This window comes from Octopus bimaculoides, chromosome 9, assembly GCF_001194135.2.
Source record: "Octopus bimaculoides isolate UCB-OBI-ISO-001 chromosome 9, ASM119413v2, whole genome shotgun sequence".
Taxonomy (NCBI): Eukaryota; Metazoa; Mollusca; class Cephalopoda; order Octopoda; family Octopodidae; genus Octopus; species Octopus bimaculoides.
The window spans coordinates 19206782-19214849 of NC_068989.1; positions in this window are offsets into that span (position 1 = coordinate 19206782).

An 8068-nucleotide genomic window follows, 5' to 3' on the forward strand; every position below is an offset into this window, starting at 1 on the left:
TAAAAGCACCTACTACACTCTCTGAGTGGTTGGCGTTAGGAAGGGCATCCAGCTGTAGAAACTCTGCCAAATTTAGATTGGAGCCTGGTGTTGCCATCCGGTTTCACCAGTCCTCAGTCAAATCATCCAACCCATGCTAGCTTGGAAAGCGGACGTTAAACGATGATGATGATGATGATGATGATGAATCTCATGCAAATAACATTACAGTCATTCAAACAGACCTCAGTGCTTGAGTGATGCTTTATTTTATTGCCCACAGATAAGGATGTTTCTAGGATTTGAACTTAGTATGTGGAGGACCATAACTAAATTCTTCAATAGGCATTTTTAACCCATGCATGCAGCCACACAGACTTCTCTGCTGATAATGTTACCATATGTTTTGTCCTCAGCAGCTTCTACATAAAGTCTTCAACATGGTCTTTAACCACTTGTAGAAGCTGGTGAAGGATAAAATCACTTCCCATCTGATATGTATGTATATCATCATCATTTAACATCTGTTTTCCATACTGGCATTGGTTTGGATGGTTGGACCAGAGCTGGTCAGCCATGGAGCTGCCTATGTTCCAATTGTCTGTTTTGACATGGGTTTTATGGCTGGATGACCTTCCTAATCCCAACCACTTTACAGAGTGTAATGGGTGCTTTTTTTTACATGGCACCAGCACAAGTGCATTTAACGTGGCACTGGTACAAGTGCTCTCAACATGGCATGAGCACATATATCTTATATGAAACACAGAAATTCAAAACTATTTCTAATTTCTTATTCATTATAATGTAATATATTATATTCCAAAATATGAGTCCATTAACTGCATCCTTCTCTCCTCAAAAATAATTCTCAGATTTAAGTGATAGCACTACTTATATATGATTATTGGCCATAGAATCTCTGAAGTCTTTTCCTACTGACCAATTAATTGATCCTCATAGAGCCTCAGATGATATCACAGAAGCTAGGATTTCCTTTCAAAGTAGCAGCTGCTAGCTCAATATGATGGTAAAAATATTCCATATACAATACCAATGAATCTGTCTTTTTATCTTCTGTGTTCCCAATCGCAGATGCTATTAATTGAAAGAAACTATTTGCAGTGTTTTTTTTTATTGTAGCTGTATTGTATAAAAGAAATGTAGTTTATAGAAACAATTTCTATAACTTTATAGGTAATTCTATATATATATATGCAGTAGAACAACAATCTACAATGACTGTTTAAAATTAGCTTTTATAATGTGTGCATTATTTCATCCCCTGAAAAAAAAATCTTTGATATATAGTGACAAAAATACTTTTATGATATGTTCTTTATTCAATGTAAAGCTTTGTGAATGATACTAACTTCACAAGTGTTTCAACATGTGGAACAGTGTTGTTAGTAACAAATGGAGATCATGTCTTCTTACAATATCAAAGCTTGCAAGCTTTTGATAGTAAAGTCACTTGGTTAAAACCAGATTCATTTAGATAAGAGGTGAGTACAGAACCAATAGTACAACTATTGTAATATCCGATATTTATGCTGTAGAAACAAACATGATAATTGTAATGTAATAACTGGGCCAAGAGGATTTTTTTATGTTGGCCATTTAAATTTGTGTGGCCTCTGAAATGTTCATCTTTATATGGTGTCTAAAAATACTGGGGTCAAATGGTCCCTGGTTGAAAATCACTACACTGGATACATAATAATAATGAAAAAACACAAAAGGCATTGGAGGGGCAGTGCATACCCTGCACACAGATAGAGTTTTTCACAAATTATACTGTGGCTTACCCATACTTTTTCATTGAACTGAAATAATTTTTTTTTTTTTTTTCAAGTATCAATATTATAGGTATTTATACTCTGGTGTAATTAAGAAATCAACTCATAAGTAAACGAAACCCTCGAATCCATCTGGGTACACACGCACATATCTATGTATGCAAGCATGTATGTACACACACGTGTCTATGCACATAGGTACACCATGATCTATACACATGCAGACGATGGGCCAATTCATATGAAAAAGAAAGTGAACAAAATAATGGGAAATTTGTTAAGTCCAATTTTTATTTTTTTTAAGTATCACTATTGTATAGGTATTTATACTCCAGTGAAAAGAAATCAAGTCATAAATAAACGAAACCCTCAAATTCGACACTGTACACATGCACACACACATGTAGAGTCACATATTTATTTCTGTATATATGTATGCACATGTGTCTATGTGCATAGGTACACCATGATCTATACACACACAGACAAGGGTTGGTTCATATGAAAAAGAAAGTGAGCAAAATAATATGACCACTTACTTTTTGGGGAATTTATAAGTTCAATTGCTTTTGGATTTTTTTTTAAAGATAATCAAACCAAATGTTCATCATTTCGAGTCACTCACCCAACAAGTATGCCAAATGTGGTGAAAATCCGTTCAGCCATTTTCCGATAATTTTGCAAACACACAGACAAAGAAACTAAGATGAGTGATTACACTACCCTGCTTTTGCTTATGCGCGCAGAGTAATAATCTTTTCTACAATGGGCACAAGGCCTGAAATTTGTGGGGAGAGGACTAGTCAATTACCTCAACCACATTACTCGACTGGTACTTATTTCATCGACTCTAAAAGGATGAAAGGCAAAGTCGACCTTTGCAAAATTTGAACCCAGACTGTAAAGCTGGATGAAATGCCACTAAGCATTTTGCCTGGTGTGCCAGCTCTCTGCCTAAATAATAATAATAATAATGATGGTGATGATGATTTCAAATTTTGGCACAAAGCCAACAATTTCAGGGGAGGGGTAAGTTGATTATATCGACCTTAGTGTGTTCAACTGGTACTTCTTTTATTGACCCAGAAAAGATTAAAGGCAAAGTCAACCTTGGTGGGGTTTGTGAGGCACCTCTTATTAATCATATATTTTTTTAATGAATTTTAGAAAGTCACCTCCCCTTCCCCTCCTTTATTAGTGTTCTTATTTCTTTATTGCCCACAGTGGGCTAAACATAGAGGGGACAAACAAGGACAGACAAAGGGATTAAGTCGATTACATCGACTCCAATGCATAACTAGTACTTAATTTATCGACCCTGAAAGGATGAAAAGCAAAGTCGACCTCGGCGGAATTTGAACTCAGAACGTAACGGCAGACGAAATACTGTTAAGCATTTCGCCCGGCATGCTAACGGTTCTGCCAGCTCACTGCTCCTTTATTAGTGTTCTAAACTGATTTTGGTCTTCAGTATAACATTCTTGCAATATTACATTGGCATTGTTTGTGATTTTCCAGTCGGCTATGGAACCAAAGTTGAAGATATGCAGTGTTGCAAATGCAGTGTTGCAAATGCAGTATTGTATGAGCCATTTTTTCATCTCTCCATCAGTTATACAAAATGTCTTAACCCTTTAGCATTTAAATCAGCCATATCTGCCCAAAATATCAAAGTTGTTTTTATGTTTAAATTGTCCAGATCTAGCCTCTCACACCAGTCCTACAATATCATTCATCATCATCGTTTAACATCCGCTTTCCATGCTAGCATGGGTTGGACGATTTGACTGAGGACTGGTGAACCAGATGGCTACACCAGGCTCCAATCTGATTTGGCAGAGTTTCTACAGCTGGATGCCTTTCCTAACGCCAACCACTCTGAGATGTGTAGTGGGTGCTTTTACGTGCCACCGGCACGAAGGCCAGTCAGGCGGTACTGGCAACGGCCATGCTAAGAGGTGTATTTTACATGCCACCCGCACAGGAGCCAGTCCAGCGGCACTGGCAACGATCTCGCTTGAATGTCTTTTCACCCAAAATCTCTTAGCTGTGAAATAATGCATGATTAACTCAAAGCAGAGTGAATAAATCAATATTACTTTATTCTATTATTTGTTTTAGTCATTTAACTGTGACCATGCTGGAGCACTGCCGTAAACATAATAATGTTGATACTAAAGGGTTAAATAGTTTCCAATGTAAGCCACATAACTGAATATTTGAGTCAAATTTTGTTTCTTCTCAGTCTGCTGTTACCATTTATCTATTTATTTTTCCCCCGTTGTCAGTCTTTTGGAAAGATATTGCCCACATACCCAGCTACCCAGCATCCTTAACCTTTCTCAGAGGCTGTAGAATACTTTCTTTTTTATAACCACCCATTTCTGGGTTAACCACCTTAGACAGAATGGTTGGCAGAATGGGTTGGAGTGAATTATTTCTCTGTTTGGCTGTTATTGAATAAATGAATAAAATGTGTGGCTTGTGGAGAACTGTAATCATTTTCTTTATTATTATTATTATTATTATTATTATTATTATTATTTTGGTTCAAAGATTCCTGGCCTCCAAAGTATTCCTATATGGAATCAATTCTTTGTCATCTCCTCATACTTTCACCCTTCACTGCTCTGAAAGACTGAAGATTCTCCTTCCGTTACACTAATTAACTGCCTGTTAAAAAGGTTCATGTGACACCATTCCTCTGTCTGTACTTCCTGTTCAGCTTGTTGAAACTAGTTGAGCTATTGGGAAAGCTAATCTTTCACCTCCTCCCTTCCTTACACTTGCCTTCTCATCTGTTGGGGCTGTTTGGATTTCCACCCCAGTTCTACTGTGCTTTTTGCAGTGTGTTATTTAAGACTTCTTGCGTTGTTATTGTTATTTAGCCTCTAGTTAACTCTTTACAAACAGTGGCATTCCAGTCATGACCATCCTGTCTTTCATGTGTATTATCATATTCAATGCATTCCTTTTGAAAATGGCATGGTGTATTTTGAGAGTGATTTGGCTGCTATTTCTAGGTGATCAAGTAACTATGTAGATTGCTCCCCTTATTCTTCTACTCTTTACTCTTTTGTTTGTCATTTAACTGTGGCCATGCTACAGCACCATCTTGAGGACTTCTGGTCGAACAAATCGACCCCAGGACTTATTTTTTTTAAAGCCAAGTACTTATTCTGTCAGTCACTTTTGCTGAACTGCTAAGCTACGGTGATGTAAACACACCAACACCAATTGTCAGGTGGTGATGGGAAGGACACACACACACACACATACACACATACACACATATATATATATATGTTTCTGTCATATACATACATACATATACATATATTTGCTTCTGTCTCTCACACACACACACACACACGTTTCTGTCTATCAAATCCACTCACAAAGCTTTGGTTGGCCCGAGCTATAGTAGAAGACATTAGCCCAAGGTGCCACACAGTGGGACTGATCCTAGAACCATGTGGTTCGGAAGCAAGCTTCTTACCACACAGTCACGCCTGTGCCCTTATTAGTTTGATGAGTAGGAGGTAGTTTTCATTTAATAATTAATAACTACTACCTATAGGCACTGGCATGGCTGTATGGTTGAGAAATTCACTTCACAGAGGCCATGTCTGGCCATAGGGAAAATATTACCTTGCTTGGAAGTGGTGGCAAGAGCAGCATCTGGCTGTAGAAAATCTGCTTCAATAAACTGTCTAAATCCTGGAAGCATAAAGAAGTGGGCATTAAACATGATGATGATGATGATGTACATAGGCTTAGGAGTGGCTGTGTGGTAAGTAGCTTGCTTACCAACCACATGGTTCTGGGTTCAGTCCCACTGTGTGGCACTTTGGGCAAGTGTCTTCTGCTATAGCCTCGGGCTGACCAAAGCCTTGTGAGTGGATTTGGTAGATGGAAACTGAAAGAAGCCCGTCGTATATATGTATGTATATATATATATATATATATGTGTGTGTGTGTGTGTGTATGTTTGTGTGTCTGTGTTTGTCCCCCCCAGCATCGGTTGACAACCGATGCTGGTGTGTTTACGTCCCCATAACTTAGCGGTTCGACAAAAGAGACCGATAGAATAAGTACTAGGCTTCCGAAGAATAAGTCCTGGGGTCGATTTGCTCGACTAAAAAGGCGGTGCTCCAGCATGGTCGCAGTCAAATGACAAACGAGTAAAAGAGTATGGGTAGAATATATTTAATATTATATAGGTCTGCACTGTGGCTATAAGCAACACCCACAACACATACATGCATAAAACAAAACCTGTTCGCATATATTTATCATTTTTTCAAATGAAGAGAACATAGGAGAGGATGAAGACAGTTTGGAAGGTTCATGTGTTTGCATAAATTGAATAAGCAGGTGTTTTGTTGCTAGGAATCCATTGAATAGTAGTTCCTGCTCCCAGTTTGGTCTATAATACAACCATTAATAAATTACCTGCTTTATCTGGTTTAAAGGTTCATTCATTTTAACCTCACAATCTTACTGATATCTTTTATTTTTTTTATTAGTTTCAATCATTAGACTGTGGTCATGCTGGGGCACCACCTTTAAGAATTTTAGTTGATCCCAATACTTTTTTTTTGTTGTTGTTTTGTTTTCTAAAGCCTGATACTTATCCTGTCTGTGTCTTTTACTGAACTGCTAAGTTATGGGGACATAAACACACCAACACCATTTGTCAAGTGGTGGTGGGAAACAAACACAGATACAAAGATACACACACACACACACACACACTCACATACACCATATGTGATGAGCTTCTTTCGATTTCCATCTGCAAAATTCACTCACAAGGTTTTGGTTGGCCCGAGACTATAGTAGAAAACATTTGTCCAAGGTGCCATGCTTCTTACTTGGAAACAGGTGAGGGTTGTTACCAGAAAGGGTATCTGATCATAGAAAGCATACCTCAAATTCCATTCAAGCTCTGCATGCATTGAAAAGTGGATGTTAAAATGATGATGAGGATATATGTATGTTAGGCACACTCAAAGGGATGTTATTGTCCTCAACAAGTCTCTTTTTACTCTCTTTTACTCTTTTACTTGTTTCAGTCATTTGACTGTGGCCATGCTGGAGCACCACCTTTAGTCAAGCAAATCGACCCCAGGACATATTCTTTGTGAGCCTAGTACTTATTCTATCAGTCTCTTTTGCTGAACTGCTAAGTTACGGGGACGTAAACACACCACTCTCGGTTGTCAAGCGATGGTGAGGAGACAAACACAGACACACAAACATATACACACATACATATATATATACATGCGTGGGTATGGCTGTGTTGTTAGGAAGCTTGCTTCCCAGCTACATGGTTTCGGGTTCAGTCCCACTGCGTGGCACCTTGGGCAAGTGTCTTCTGCTATAGCCCCGAGCCGACCGAAGCTTTGTGATTGAATTTGGTAGGCAGAAGTTACTGCCGTGTGTGTATATGTCTGTGTATGTGCTTGTGCCTCTCCCAAAGAGAGAGAGAGAGGGATATATACGACAGGCTTCTTTCAGTCTCCATCTACCAAATCCACTCACAAGGCTTTGGTTGGCCCGAGGCTATAGTAGAAGACACTTGCCCAAGGTGCCACGCAGTGGGACTGAACCCAGAACCATGTGGTTGGTAAGCAAGCTACTTACCACACAGCCACTCCTGCACCTGTGGAGTTTTTTTGATCCTTCAATGTTTCTACCCATTTGTTAACTACCTAACAGACTGTGCTGGATGTATTTCATTATGGTATTAGTAAGGTTTACTTCTATTACATAAAACTAGAAAGTCTTCAGTACACAATGATGTGTTTTGTTTGATACGCTAATAATGATTTCTAAGTCAGATATGAAGCAAACAGAATCGAGTTGACTCGGGTACTTGTTTGCTACCACTGGAAGGACAAATCTCAGATGGATTTTGAACCTAGAATGTAAATATTGCAGGGGTACTTTTTTTTCCTGGTGTTATATGGTAATGTACACACACTGCCTATCCGCTGTATCATCTCAAACGTGTAATAACAAAAACAAGAGCTAATCTGAACTGACTACTTAAATAGTGTGACTGTTTGTGTTATGTCAGATGTAGTAATAGTGAAAACATGTGTGTCACCAAATCTTGGAAGGAAGGCTGCATCTCTGTCTAGGAGTTTACTGACAGTAGAGGAACGATGTCTTGTAAATGTTTTGATCTTATATCTCTTATGTTCTACTTAATCCTCCCAGTTCTCTTTCTCTCTTTCTATCTATTTATATATCACTTACACTCTCCCCACCTCTCTCTC